We start from the raw sequence: 16,185 nt of genomic DNA, 5'->3' as shown, positions 1-16,185 counted from the left end.
GTAGGAAGAGAATCAGTGCCACCCGGAGAAGCGACCCCAACCACGGCCTTAAGCAACGTTCGATGCACCCGCTTGACCTTGGTGAGGTCATCTAATGGTGCCACAGTATACACAGGACCTTTTCCAGGGGGAGCCTTAATCACCCTATGCACAACTGAATTCCACTTATCCTGAATCTTGCAACGACCTCTCCTGCCCAAATCTCTCACCAACACCATCTGGTCCCCCACCAGGGGCTGTGACCGAACAGCCTGATCATGGTTCCTTTTTCGGCGCTCAGCTGCGACCTTTAAACTTTCTCGAACACCTTCAAAAGCCAAGTGCAACCGGGTCTGGTGCTCTTGCACCCAGTCATTTACTGCCCCACCAACAGGATCCTGCACTCTCCCCAACAAGAAGTCAACTGGGAGCCTTGCCTCACGGCCAAACATGAGGAAAAAGGGCGACTCCCCAGTCGATTGGTGGGGGGTGGTGTTATAAGCATACATTACCTGTGGTAGACAACAATGCCAATTGCTTTTGCGAGAGGCTGGAAGGGTGCGCAACAAGTTGTGAAGCGTGCGGTTGAACCGCTCGCATTGCCCATTCCCTTCAGGATGGTAAGGAGCGGTTCGGGACTTCTCAATCCCGTAAAGTCCACATAGCTGCTGAATAAGGGCACTTTCAAAATTCCGACCCTGATCGGAATGAATTCGCACTGGGACACCAAACTTTGAAAACCACTCATTGACAAGTACCTGGGCCACAGTAGAGGCTCTTTGATCCCGAGTGGGGATAGCAAGAGTGTATTTGCTAAAAACGTCAGTCAACACAAGGACATTCTCAAGCCCATTGCCGGTTGGTTCCAGCATGGTATAGTCCATTGCCAAAATTTCATTTGGCTCAGAGGCCAACAAATGCCCCATGAAGCTCCGGGCCGGTGGCCAAGAATCCTTGGCCACCTGGCACCGCTCACAGGTTTGACACCAGTGTCTCACGTCAGAGGTCATCCCCGGCCAATAACACCACTGTCTGAGCAATTCCAAGGTCCTATCCACACCTTGGTGGCCATGGTTTTGGTGAACCTCAGTGAGGACCTTTTCTTTCAGAACAGCCGGCAAAAGAACCTGGAGAACTGCTTCCCCACCATCGGAGCGCAAAACCTGCCTGTACACCACTCCAGCCTGTTCGGTCAGCCGATCACACTGTTTGAGGAGCACCAAAGCTAGCTGGGATAGCTGCCTACGCTTCTCACGATCAGGGTATTGCTTCTGCCGCCAAAATGCACACACCTCCATGATCACAGAGTCCGCCTGCTGAAGTGCAGAAGTGCAGCAATGTCAGCAGGTGGTGGGCCTGACAGGCTTCAGGCCCTTGAGCTTGCAAAGCTTGCTTCAAGGGCGGTGGAATTGCTGTACCAGAGACTATTGTGTCAAAGTCTACTACTACAGGTGGGTGCATGCGGGACAGGGCATCTGCATTAGCGTTAGCCTTACCAGGACGGTAGCGAACGTCAAAATCAAAGGCTGCCAGCTGGGCTGCCCAGAGCACCAAGTTTAGCTGACGACAGGTGGCTAAGAGGATTATTGTCCGTAAAAACAATGCACTTGTGGCCAAGCAGATATTCCCGGAACTTTTCCGTCATAGCCCACTTTAACGCCAAAAACTCCAGCTTCATGGAGCTATAATTAACTGGATTGCGCTCTGTCGGTCTCAAGCCTCTGCTTGCAAAGGCTATGGGCCGGATCTTTCCTTCCTGCTCTTGTGAGAGCACGGCACCCAAGCCTCCATGACTTGCATCCACCTCCAAGATGAACGGGAGAGCGAAGTCGGCGTATGCAAGCACGGGAGCATTGGTAAGCCTGGACTTTAAGGCCTCAAAGCTCTGCTGGTGTTCTGCTGTCCACTTTTCTGAAACCCGGCATTCAGACTGCTTGGACTTTGATCCCCCAAGCTCAGCCACCAGGCGATGTAGAGGGGCAGCCAACTTGGCAAAACCCTCCACAAAACGGCGATAGTAGCTAGCGAACCCGAGAAAGGACCGCAGCTCCAAGATGGAAGTGCGGGGCTGCCAGTTTGCTACCACCTCCACTTTGCCTGGATCCGTGGAAACACCATTGGCAGAAATAACATGCCCTAGGTAGCTCACCTCTTGTTGAAAAAAGGAGCACTTTGACATCTTGGCCTTCAGGCCCTCTTTTTGCAACCGCTGCAACACCACCTCCAGCCGCTCTAGATGTTGCTGGAAGGTAGAGGAAAAAACCACAATATCATCGAGATACAACAGCAAGGACTGACACTGCTGGTCCCCAAAGATCCTCTGCATGAGCCGCTGGAAGGTGCTAGGTGCGTTACACAGCCCGAAGGGCATGCGATTCCACTCAAACAGCCCAAATGGAGTGCAAAAAGCCGTCTTGGGTCGATCGACCTCCGCAACTGGAACCTGATTATACCCGCTGGCTAAATCCATAGTGGAGAACCAGTGGGCTCCGGTCAGGGCATCCAGCGACTCCTCAATACGTGGCAGGGGGAAGGCGTCCTTCCTGGTCCTGCTGTTAAGGTGTCGGTAGTCTACGCATAAGCGCAGACTGCCATCCCTTTTCTTAACCACGAATGGGGAGGCGAAAGGGCTACTGCTTTCCCTTATAACCTGCGCACCCAACAGCTGGTTAATATGCTCTTTGACCACCTCGTATTCTGATGGTGGAATCCGCCGGTAGCGCTGACGGATAGGAGTGTTATCCAAAAGCGGGATTTCATGAGAAATCAAGTTAGTATAACCCAAGTCACCATCATGTGACGAAAAGACTGAGGCGTGTTTCCGCAGAAGACCTCGCGCCTCCTCCTGCTCTTCAGCTGACAAGAACGACAGGTCGACTGCATCAACCTGGTCTGGAAGCAGGGGGGCCACAACCTGGGATGCTACGGTGGCTATTTGAGAAGGAATCTCTTCAACACCAGGGGGGAAAACTCACCACACGAACCTCATTCAAGGTTCCTACCACTGTTCGAGGGTAGAGCAGCACATCCGAAGAACCCACGTTCACAATGGGGATGTATGAATGTAATGTAATGGGGATGTAAAAAGAAAATATTCAATCTGAGGAGGATGGCTCCCTGGTATAGTTACCAAATCCGTACCTTGAAGCAGACATCAAGGAAATTAGAAAGAAACTGGTGTTCCAGTAAGTCAGAAGAGTCTCACAGAGCCTGGAAAGACAGCCTAAAAATGTATAAAAAAGCTCTCCGCAGTGCTAGAAGTTCATATTACTCAGCACTCATAGAAGAAAACAAGAACAACCCCAGGTTTGTCTTCAGCACTGTAGCCAGGCTGACAGAGAGCCATAGCTCAGTTGAACCAGTGATCCCCTTAGCTCTAAGCAGTAATGATTTTATTAGTTTTTTTTCAGACAAAATTCTCACGATCAGAGAAAGAATTTATCAGCTCTTGCCTACGTTAGATAAAAATCCCCTTCTGAAGACGGCAACTGCTGAATCAGCTGCGGCGCCTCTTTTACATCTGGAATCATTCTCACCTCTAAATCTCTCAGAGCTAGCTTCTATAGTTTCATCATCCAGACCGTCAACCTGTCTATTAGACCCAGTACCAACTAGCCTCTTTAAAGAGATCTTTTATGTAATTGAGCCGTTTATTCTAGATTTGGTTAATCTGACTTTATTTCTGGGTTATGTACCTCAGGCACTTAAGACTGCGGTCATCAAACCCCAGCTTAAAAAGCCTAATCTTGATCCAGATGTTTTGGCAAACTATAGACCTATATCGAACCTTCCATTTATTTCTAAAATCATTGAGAAAGCTGTAGCAAAACAACTACACGAGCATCTGGATGGGAACAGTTTGTTTGAAGAGTTTCAGTCAGGATTTAGAGCCCATCATAGCACAGAAACAGCGCTGGTTAAAGTCTCCAATGACATTCTAATGGCCTCAGACAATGGATCAGCCTCCATACTTCTCCTTCTAGATCTTAGTGCTGCATTCGACACCATAGATCATAATATTTTACTACAGAGACTGCAACATGAAATTGGAATTAAAGGAACTGCACTAAAGTGGTTCAAATCCTACTTATCAGATAGACATCAGTTTGTTCATGTAAACAACAGCTCCTCCTCATGTACTGTAGTGAGTCATGGAGTCCCGCAGGGTTCGGTACTTGGACCAATCCTCTTTACGCTTTATCTGCTTCCTCTAGGCAACATTATCAGGAAACACAGCATCAATTTCCACTGCTACGCAGACGATACTCAGCTGTACCTATCAATGAAGCCAAATGAAGTCAGTCAGATAGTCAGACTGCAGGCATGTCTTGAAGACATAAAAGTCTGGATGACTGGAAATTTTTTACTTCTCAACTCTGACAAAACAGAAGTTATTGTACTCGGTCCTAAGCACCTCAGAAAAATACTATCTAATCATCTCATCAGTTTGGACGGCATTACTTTGGCCTCCAGCTCCACTGTAAGAAACCTTGGAGTAATTTTTGACCAGGACATGTCCTTTGTCCCTCACATAAAACAAGTTAGTCGGGCAGCTTTCTTCCACCTGAGAAACATTAGGAAAATCAGAAACATCCTCTCTCAGGATGATGCAGAAAAACTAGTCCATGCATTTGTAACTTCTAGGCTGGACTACTGTAACTCATTACTATCTGCATGTCCAAACAAATCTCTAAAAGGCCTTCAGTTAATTCAGAACGCTGCTGCACGAATATTAACAGGAACTAGGAAAAGAGATCACATCTCTCCCGTGTTAGCTGCTCTTCATTGGCTGCCAGTAAAATATAGAGTAGAATTCAAAATCCTTCTTTTAACGTATAAAGCTCTTAATGGCCAAGCTCCATCGTATCTCAGAGAGCTCATAGTTCCTTACTGTCCTAGCAGGCCACTCCGCTCTCTAGATGGAGGTTTACTTGTGGTTCCTAGAGTCTCCAAGAGTAAATCTGGAGGCAGATCGTTCAGTTATCAGGCTCCTCTTCTATGGAACCAACTCCCAGCATCGGTCCGGGGGGCGGACTCTTTAGTAACTTTCAAGACCAGGCTTAAAACTTTCCTGTATGACAGAGCGTACAGTTAAAAAGTCCTCTACTCTTTAGGTATGCTGCTATAGGCCTAGGCTGCTGGGGGAAGGACTGAGCTTCTCTCTCTCTCTCTCTCTCTCTCTCTCTCTCTCTCTCTGTCTCTCCCTGTCACCCTCTCTCCCTCTTTCTCTCTAACTCCCTCCTTGCATGCGCTGATAAAAACCATCCTTCTTAAAAAAGGAAAGGAAAAAAGGAAAAAAAACAAAACAGTTTCACCCAGTTCTAAGCATTTATACTGCATTTACTAACCATGTTCTGCCAAAGTCTCTGTCTCTCCCAGTTCCTCTCCTCTCTCTCCCTGTCCTCATCCTGCAGGTGGTGACTCATCTCCATCCCATGTTCCTGCAACACCTGCTGGTCCCATATAGCATGAATTCTGTATTACAGCTCAACTCCATGAACTTCATGCAACAACATGTTCCTGCCTACACCCCCCCCCCTCCAATGCCTGCCTGCCTGTCTCTCTCTCTCTCTCTCTCTCTCAACCCAACCGGTCGAGGTAGATGGCCGCCCCCCCTGAGCCTGGTTCTGCTCGAGGTTTCTGCCTCTTAAAGGAAGTTTTTCCTTGCCACTGTTGCCAAGTGCTTGCTCATCGGGGGATCTGTTGGGTCTCTTTAAATAAATTTATAAAGAGTTTGGTCTAGACCTGCTCTATATGTAAAGTGCCTTGATGTAACTTTGTTATGATTTGGCGCTATACAAATAAATCTGATTTGATTTGATTTGATTTGATTTGGTATGCAGGACCACTCTCAACTCGAACCAGTGCTGGGGAAGCCAGAAGTCCAGCAGGAAGTCAGGTAGCTAAAACCACCTGCATGGTGCCACCAGGGATGCGGCAAGCCTTCTTGCCTCACACCTTGACTTTACCAGCGGCTTCAGAGGGAGGATCCTCGGAAGCCTGATGGCATCTTTGTAGTGCTTGCACAACAGATTTTGGTGCTTCAGTAACAATGGGGAGACCAAACAGAGCAAGACCATGTTAACCAAACAGCATCCTGTAACACCTTTGAAAAATATTCATCCCCAACACACCAGGTGCGGGAGGAGATTCATCAGCTGGGGGGTCCTTGACCACCAGTAACCCACACTCCGGCAACAACCTGCCACAAAGCTCGACTTCAAGCTCCAGATAGCCCAGGTAAGGAATGGGCAACCCGTTGCCATTGGCTGCTCAAAGTCGCAGCCAATGGCAGGACCGAAGCCTCTCTTGGCCCCAAACCTCAAAGTGCTGCCGGAAGAAGCTCTCCGTAATGGTTGACACCATTGACCCCGTGTCCACCAGACAAGGAACCACTACTCCTCCCATGACCACATTTACGTGTGGACAAGCGGCAACTAGCTTAGCTTCTTCCCCAGCCCCTGAAGAAACTTTTGAGCCGGTGGTGGCTCCCCCCGAACTTTGGCTCTGCAGTTCGGCGGGCGCTAGTTTCCCGGATGCTGAACTGAATTATGTTGCATGCCCAGCTGAGATGAAGCGGGCGCTAAAGGTCGCGGACGGGGAAGAGCACGCCCTCCTTCGCATTCCCTGGCAAAATGGCCAGGTTGCTGACACCGTCTGCAGATTACTGGACCACGGTAGGTGGAATGATTACGCTGCTGATTGATCTGCAGCTGAGCAAGACTATCAGTGAGCCTGTTAAGCTGTTCCTGCTGGCGCTTTAACATTTCTTTCACCTCCAGCAGCTCACCAGCCTGAGGTCGATTAGCCACCGGAGGGGCACTCTGAACACCATACTGTAAGCCCAGTACTGAGGGAACCGATTGGCTCCGGCCCCGCACACCTCCTGGCAACCCCTCTCGCTCCCACCTAATTGCCTCTGCCCTTGCCTCAAGCAAAGAGATAGCAGGCTGCCTACGCACAAGTTGCTTCAACTCTCGGCGAAGGGAACTGTCAATAACGCTCTCGACAAACTGATCTCGCAATAAAACCTCTGCATTTAACATGTCACTCGGTGCACTTTGCCTCACAGAAGCCATCAGACCCATCAGCGCAAGGGAGAACTCCTGAAGTGTTTCCCCCTCTTGCTGGCGTCTAGAGAAATAGGCTTCCTGCAAGGCAACATAAGAGTCCGTACAACCATACAGCTCCCGCAGAACAGCAATAATTCTAGCCGGGTCACTTCTCTCCGTGCTAGAACGGTATTTTATTTCTTCCCGTGGCTCTCCCTCCAAGTGGTCGAAAAGAAAAAATGCCTGATCAGACAGGGAAAGGTGGCGAGCTTTCATACAGGCCTGAACCTCTTCTATCCACCCTTCTAGCCCTAGGCCTGTCCTACCCCTAAAGACTGGACACTTCCTATCTCGGGGGACCAGGACCAGCCTCTCTGTTACAGGAGCGCTGGAGGTGGAAGGTGCTGGAAGAGGCTCGGTGGGGATGGAAGGTGCAGCGCTAGGACCAGATACGGCCGCTACCTGCTCTCGCTGCAACCTATCATTTTCGGCCCTCAACTGTGCCACCAAATCCCTCAATTCTTGCAGTTCCCCCTCCATTACCTTACTGTTACCACTAATCCCTGGACGCTAGTCTTACAACACTTAACAGGAAACCCACTGCTGCTTCGCCTCAAACTCAATGCATCCACTCACATGCAAATCACAATCCAGAAGATGGACAAATCAGGAACAGAAAAAAAAGAAAACCAAACTACAGAGAACACACGTGTCCGCCTTCACTAAGTAAATCCTGCCAACAACGCCAAGTTGTGGCGATGCGAGGGCTCAAGATGTTATACTACAGTTATTAAATTTGGGACAAAGAAACCAACAACGCCACCCTGGGGATTGGACCCAGGGAATTGTAAATAAATATAACTATAAAGGAAGGCACACAGGTAAGTAATACAAGGAAGGGCAGGAGACGTGGTTCACGGTAGCAAAAATAATTAACACGTTTATTGGAAGTTGGTCGCACAAGTTAAAAAGGGTAGTTCACAACAAAACTAATAACACCCTAAAAACAAAACAAAATATTACCAGTCTAGGACTGAAACTCGATGAAACAAGAAAACAAGAATTAGACCATTAACTTAATAACAATTTAGCAAACAACCCAAACAAAATACTAAACAAACAAACACAACCGCACGCGCGCACACACACACACACACCGTCCTGACGGAGCAGCTCTCGCTAAGCCCGGCGCCCAGGAGGGGGGCCAGACACCGGTGACCGGGGGGAGCAAGCAGCAGCCTGCAGAAAACCGTCCCCGTAGAGGCAGTAGCAGCGGCAGCAAGCGAAGCAAAAAGCAAGCAAAGCAGAAAAGATGCACAACCGACGGTCTATTTAGCGGGGCAACAGAGCCATCCACAGCACCCAGCCACCACAATCTGCGGGTCGGCGAAGCAGCAGTGTTCCTGGACCTTACTTTATATCCACCGTTAGCCACGGGTCCCGCACAGCAGGAACCCTTCCGAGGAGGATAGTGACGAGGAGCCTCGGCACCGCTCCGTATTTAACTGGAGCGTCTGTGGTGCGCCGGTGATGCGTTCGGGATCAGCTTGTCTTTTTAATGTCTATGGCAAACAGGGAGAATCGCCACCATCCCCTTAACCACAATGACCACTACGCACACAAAGTTAAACAGTTCAATCCAGAGGCTAATAAGAGCTAAAAGTAACAACTTGCAAACAATGCAGCCGTGCACCTACCCGTCTCGAGTACAAAGGAGGAATCGGAAGGCCGGGAAGCGGAAGGGCCTTCGAGCCAGGAAGCGAGAGGACGAGAGAGGGACACGGCCCCCTTTTATTCCCTCGCCCTCTGCGTTGATAGGCTACGGCGCCAGGTAAAGTGCAGAGCAGCAGACGTGAATGCAATCAGCCCCAACAGCATATCATACTACTACAATAGGAAGGTGAAATGAGATCACTGTAAAAAATAGATACCAAGGGGCTAAAATGTATTCTTGTCAGAGCTGATGAGAGTGAACCCAGGCGCAAAAAGGGGAAGCGAGGCAAAGGTAGTGAGTCCAGTAGGGCAAGAGCTTTTAATCCAAATGGGGGCAGGGGTTATACACAAAAAGGCTGGCAGGATCAGGCAGACAAAACAGGCAATGAGTAGGCAGGAAAATCAAACATCAAAAAACAGTCCGGTCATACACTGGGAGCAAACAACTGGGTACGCGAGAGAGCTTAGCACACGGGAGGTAACAAAGACAATCTGGCAGAGACATGGGGAATGGGGCGTGGTTTAAATACACAGGAAACAAATTAGGAATCAACTCATGGCAGGAAAAAGAAGGGAAGTAGGGGAAGTAAAAGAGGGGAAGTAAACAGCAAACAACAACATGGAACACATGATTTTCAAAATAAAGCAGGAAGTGTACAAGACAACGAAAACAGAGTCTGACAGAATCACTGCAGCTGACTGACAGGGAGACGGTGATTGTGACCATCTAGTTGGAAGTGCCTGTCACCACTTGGATATCCAACTCTCCTAACTGAACAAGAACAAGCACACAGAAAATTCCTCTGAATTGGAAAGTGAAGCCCAGGTCAGGTCCAACAGAATGAATCATAAAGTCTCTTATTGAAGTGAATTACTGTCCAGCATGGAATAAATCACAATATTCTGAGAACTTGAGCACTGCAACAAAAGTGTGAAAAACAGCAAAAAGAAAAACCAAAAGAGGTGTTATCACCCTGGGCCAGATGGTTGGCACCTACATCTGCAAGTGACAAACATAGTGTTTGTGCTCTGTGGCACTTCCCTTGACATCATTGACCCAACCACGCGTAATGCTTACACATTTTTTAGCACCCTGAACTCTACACACAGCTCTATCCTTAAGGAACTCTCAAAGGAGTTTGCTACACCACACATGAAGTATGGACTAGAAGGTTTCCCACAACTGCAAACCTTCAGTGAAGCAATGAGAGGGTGTGGAGTGACAAAATCCAATCTGGCAATCTGCCTGAGTGATGATCACAAATAATAACTCAGAGTTATGGTTACACTGTTTGGAGAGAATGCTTGAATCAGGGGTCTACAACCCTCACTATGAAAAGAACTATTTTACGCCCCCTTTCACCACATAAAATTTTTAAGGAGCCACAAAACATAATACAGCTTATAGAGTTTTATATATAGTTAAATAGCATATCCAAAAGCAGTAGTTGTTTTTGCATATAAGAAAATACAGAACTGTGAAAAAGAAAAGAGGAGGAGAAAAACAATGTGCATGTGCAGACTAACTAAATTAAATATAAAGGCGTACAGGCCTATTTGAGTCCTTCCCATATTTGTGTAAAAGTCATAAAACACTTTGATAAGATGAAGCCATGAGTTTTAAATCTAACAGCTTATAAGTGGCACACATAACTATAGGCCAGTTTATATTTAATTATGTCAAATACAAGCTGTGTTTGCTCCTCAGCCACTCAGATAACCACAGACGCACTACTGGTAAATAGGAAAAAAATTTAATTTTTGCTCAACCACAAAGAGCCACATCAGAGGGGCTAAAAAGCCACATTCCGGTAAAAAGCTTCATATTTCCAACTCTTGGCTGTGATAAAGATGTTCATAGCCAATCTTTGTTCACATACAAAAATGAGAGCTGAACTGACTCCCAGAAAAAAAAAAAAAATAAAAAAAAAACAGAATCAAGGAAACTCAAAGCCAGAATTTCAACCTAATGATCACTCATTACAGGCAGAAAGACATCTAAATACTGATTGAGAGCTTAAACCATTTCTAGATGATGATGAACTGTTCAGTGTAAGAGCATGGCTCCACTTTCTGACTTCAGTAATGGAGAGAGAAGATATCATGGATTTTGCCCAACAAACACGGATACATTCAAATGTTGGCACAGTATCAAAAGGAGGAGATGATCTATGTGGGTGTAAGAGACACTTTAGTGCAAGAAAAAATATACAGACACTTACCAACTTACAAACGAATTACTTTCTGATGGCCGTTCATATCCTGAATTGTTCCTAAGTTGTTTGTTAGTTGGCTTCCTGCTTCTGACAGGGTGCGGATGTGTCTCTGCTCTGCCTGCTCCTTGCTGCTTGCTGCTTTTTTTGCTTCTAAACTAATGTAATTCTCCTACAAGTCTTGGATATCATTTTATCCTTACTTTTTTAAGTAAACCAAGACTTTTTGAATGAGTTTTACACCTTTACACCTGCCTTTTACACATAGGATTCTTAGCTGAGCGGCGGATCCGGACTGTAGCTTTTCCCAGAGGAGTTTCACATTGAATCAAGTATATAAGTACACGATATACGTCCAGCTCTGAGGGAGAGGTAATGGGGAAGAAAGATGCCAGTGCAGACGTGTTACCAGTTGATCAGCCCCAAAATGACTATTACAGACTCCTGCAGAAGATTGCAGAACTGGTGACGAAAATTCATCGCATAGAAGTAAATGCGGAGGTAAATGGACCGTGTGAAAATGAAACAACCTTGCCATTGATTCAAAACAGTGGAGATGAGCAAGCTAACACACAGCTAAGGATAACACAACCAAGAAAGCAGACACTGTGCATTATAATATATCATCGAGTGATAATTCTCCCTGGAACTGTCTCGGAGCAAAGCCAAAAAGTAAATCATGTCTCCTGGAAGTGGGAGGACGTATCACAGGCAGGGCACAGCGAGCTGAAGTCTATGTAACCAACTATCCTTCACTTCCTACGAGACAAAGGAACTCTTCAACCCCTGTACATGGGAAGAAACAGGATTGGACAACCGTGAATGGGAAGGTTAACAATAAACCTCCAAAACAACCGAGTGTGAAAGTGCAGAATAGATAGCTCCACTATCGAAGGACACAGTGAGGTCTCTGAATGCAGCTGTATTCATCAGTGTACCTGTACCACCTGTCAGCAGGATTCAGCAGGTTGTTGGCACAGAATAAATAGCTATTATCGGCATGTGCTGACCACTCAGTGCATTTTATTAATGATTTTAACCTTTTTTGGGAACACAGGCATCTTTTTCAGGCAAAGGGATTTAATCTGCACTTCTGCACAAGTCAGGGGTGAAACTGTTCCCCTCCAACATATTTTACTTCCTGCGTCATCCATCTGCGCTTGGCGCCAAGGCTGCGCTAAACAAGGAGTTATCTCATAGAGAGAAACAAACAAAGTCCAGCAGAAACCTTGAGGAGAAACTCCATCTGCCGCCACCTGGGAAGAGATTCAAAAAGGAGAGACATCAGAGACACCGAGCCCCGCCCCCACCAGAGCAGCCGAAGCTACGGCGCCCAGCCCCATCCCCTCCTGTCCCTCCTCACCTCCATCATGTTCTGTCTCTGCAGTCTGATGTGTGATGTGTGGAGGGTCTGGGCTATGAGGATTGTGGCAGTCGTGACTTTTCCCAGGACAAGCTGGGACCCTGTTTATTAGAAGGTTTTAAAATGTCTGTACTTTTAGGTGACAGAAATGTGGCCCAGTCAAAACACAGAAAGTTGCAGCCTAAAAGATCTTTAAATAAAGTAAACATACCTTGCGTGCCACAGACTGCTCCCAAACAAGAGAGGGCAAATATAGTACCTCTAAAACACTTAAGCTGACTTTATTAAATGTTAGGTCTTTAGCTGGGAAAAAATTTAAATTAATGATTTTACCACTGAGCGCACCCTGGATTTCATGTTCCTAACTGAAACTTGGTTAGACCAAAATAACAGTGCTGCTGTTCTCATTGAGTCGACCCCTACTGGTTATAGTTTTATCAGTCAAGCCAGAGTGAGCAGGAGAGGAGGAGGGGTTGCAGTCTTATTTAATTAATCATTTCAATGTAAGCAGTTATCTTCTGGAAGATTTCAGTCTTCAGAGTCCTGTTTCTGAATGTTTTGCAGACCCCCAAATACTGTGCAGACTGTTTTGATGACCTCAGTGCACTGCTATGTATGATCTGTGTTGATTTTGACCGTATATGTATTGTTGGTGATTTTAACATCCATGTGGACAACTCTCAGGACAAGAGGACTAAAGACCTCAGTAACACTCAGTAACAACAACTTTGGGCTGACTCAATGTGTAACAGAGGCCACGCACAATAGGGGACACACTCTTGACTTATTTCTAAGGGTCTGAGCATCTCAAAGGTTACTTTTTGTCTAATGTGGGCCTGTCTGATCTTTCCTGTGTATTCTTTGAGAGTACGATTTCAGTGAATACAAATGTCTCAACAGCAGTGATCTCAAAACGGTGTCTTTAACCAGGTCTTCTCTTTAACACCTGCCCTGTTAAATCAATGAGCTTGTCAGCAGTTTCAATGCCAAAATGTTAAATGTCATGGATACTATTGCTCCCACTAAGGTGAAGGTTATCTCTGAAAGGTAGAAGTATCCATGGCGAAATTCCACATTGGTGAAAAATGGGAAAAGAGAGTGTTGGAAAGCTGAGCACAGATGGAGAAAAACAAATCTCCAGGTTCATTATGACATCTATAAAGAGAAAATTCACTCTTATAATTTACAACTGAGGAATGCATGAGAGTCCTACTTCTCTGACATTATCACCAAAAACAGACATAATGTTCGGGCCTTATTTGCCACAGTAGATAGGCTAACAAACCCTCCTTTCTCAGTGGCATCCAAATTTCATTCCACTATGGCCTTCAATGACCTTGCCAAATTCTTCACAGACAAAATCCAAAATATTAGACAAGTAGTTGGTACATCAGCAGCAGGTTCAGCACATGTAACATGTCCACCGAAAACTGATTTAAACAGCATGGCACAGTTTCAACCCATTAACAGCAAAGACCTGGAGGACATCTTACATCAGCTGAACTCCTCCTCTTGCTGTTTAGACATCTTGTCAAGAGTTTTTTTTTTTTTTTTAAAGATCTCAAAGCTTTTGGAGTCAGACCTGTTACAGATTGTGAACTTGTCCTTAATGTCAGGTGCGCTTCCAGAGCCACTAAAAACAGCTGTATTTAAACCTCTGCTGAACAAGGACAATCTTGACAGGACACAAATGAACAACTACAGGCCCATCTCAACTCTCCCATTTTTAAGTAAGATAATTTAAAAAGCGATTTTTCAACAGCTTAATTACTTTAAAACCTGACTGGAAGACATCATAGCAGTTATTTTATTTTTGTTACAGACAGCACCACAGCACGGAGACTGCTCTGACCAAAGTGTTTACATTTTGGAAAAATGTCAGTCTTAGTTTTACTGGATCTCATTGCTGCATTTGATACAGTTGACCAGAGTATATTACTCAAATGACTGGAGATCTGGCCGGGTATTTCCAGAACTGCACTAAACTGCTTCAAAAAATATTTAGAGAACAGGATGTACTCTGTGTTAATAGGTAACTTTAGATCTGAGCAGACAAGAATCTCATGTGGAGTTCCCCAAGGTTCCATCTTGGGACCTCTTCTGTTTAATATTTACATGTTCCCACTGTCACAGATTATAAAGAACAACAAAATAAACTACCATAGCTAAGCTGATGACACACAGCAGGAGATCGAGGCCCTGTACAGGCTTTTGGTAAATGCATTGAGGACATTAATGACTGGATGTGCCACAACTTTCTCCAGCTAAACAAAAACTAAACTGAGGTAATTGTCGTTGGAGCCAAAGAGAAACGATTACAGAGCTTCAATCTTTAGACCTAAAAACCATCAACCAGGCCAGAAATTTGGGTGTAGTGAGGGACTCTGACCTAAATTTGGAAAAGTCAGCTTACTATCACCTTAAGAATATATCAAGGTTAAAAGATCTGATGTCTCAGCAGGACCGGGAAAAACTAGACCATGCATTGATCTTTAGTAGGCTTGACTATTGTAACAGCATCTTTACAGGTTTACCTAAAAGACTTTAAAGTTCTGATCCTGGTCTATAAAGCTCTGAGTGGTCTAGGACCAAAATACATCAGTGACCTCCTGACCCAGTATGAATAAGAAGATGTAGCCGCTGCTATCCTGGGCTGGGGGCATGTTGTTCCGACCCCTGCATCAGCTATAGTCAGCTACCCACAGCATCCACTGACAAACTGTAGCATACACATACATAAACTTGTATACATACACAAGGTGCAAAACTGATACATCATAACACACTCATATATTCATTTTAAATTATATTAAACAAAATGGTAGATTTGCACTGGAAATCCTGCTCTCATTGTTACTGTTGATGTTGTTGCTGTTGTTGTTTTTGTACCTTCTCTATCCTGTTTCTGTTCTCTCTTTCTATCCACTCCTAAGCCTCAGTCTGGTAGCTTTACCTATAAACCAATACCATTGCCAATACAATAGTTAGGCAGGACTTGGCTGGATTATGGTTTCATCATTTAACCTAATAGCGATAAAAACCAACTCTGACTGCCTGGTCTTTAAGGCTGATGTGTAGCCGACAGCAGTGCCTCTCATCTTAAAGGCTAAGGCTTAGATCGGGGTTCTTTACCATGTTACGGCCCCAGTGCTAGTGTGTTTTTTTGTGTTGCTGCTGTGCTCTTTCTTACTCTCTCTCTAGGTGCGTCGCATTCCACTGAGCAGTGTCCGGAGTATAAAAAGGAAAGAGAGGCACCAGCCGGGGTTAGTGTGCCACTGTGTGTCAGTTGCAGTGTGTTTGTGTAGGTGCTGACAACCCATTCATGTCCCTTCCTATGGAATTTAGAGTAAAATTTGTAATGGACTAATGAAATTTAGAAACTTGTGTGACAAAAAATGGACCAGACTCAGTGATTAACTCCCTAAAACTAACAACAAACCTTTAACTATGACTGCTCCCAAACAACAACAACTTTTGCCCTGCCCTATGAGCCCTACAGATAATATCTAAGTAGGCCAGTGAGCAGTGATAGCTAACATGTCCTTGGGGTCATCAGGTGGGAACCTCCTTTCACCGGTGTTTCGTCTAGTTAGGCCCACAACATCTACAAGAGGCTAGACAGTGAACACTGGCACCCCAGAGTCACCCGGCTAATGCCAGCCATCGCCGCTCCTCACACAAAGACAACTCTCTCAAACAGCACTACCGTGAACTACTCTGACCACTCACCAACTGCACCAGTGAAAGCGGGTATACAGACCATGGTTTGGGTAGGGGGCATGAAAGTGTAGAGGGTGCAGGAGGTGGACGACAAGCTACACTAGCAGATTCAGCAACCAAACTCACCTCAACAATCAGCTAAAAC

This window comes from Echeneis naucrates, chromosome 1, assembly GCF_900963305.1.
Source record: "Echeneis naucrates chromosome 1, fEcheNa1.1, whole genome shotgun sequence".
Lineage (NCBI taxonomy): Eukaryota > Metazoa > Chordata > Actinopteri > Carangiformes > Echeneidae > Echeneis > Echeneis naucrates.
Note: the sequence above shows the minus strand (reverse complement) of the source record.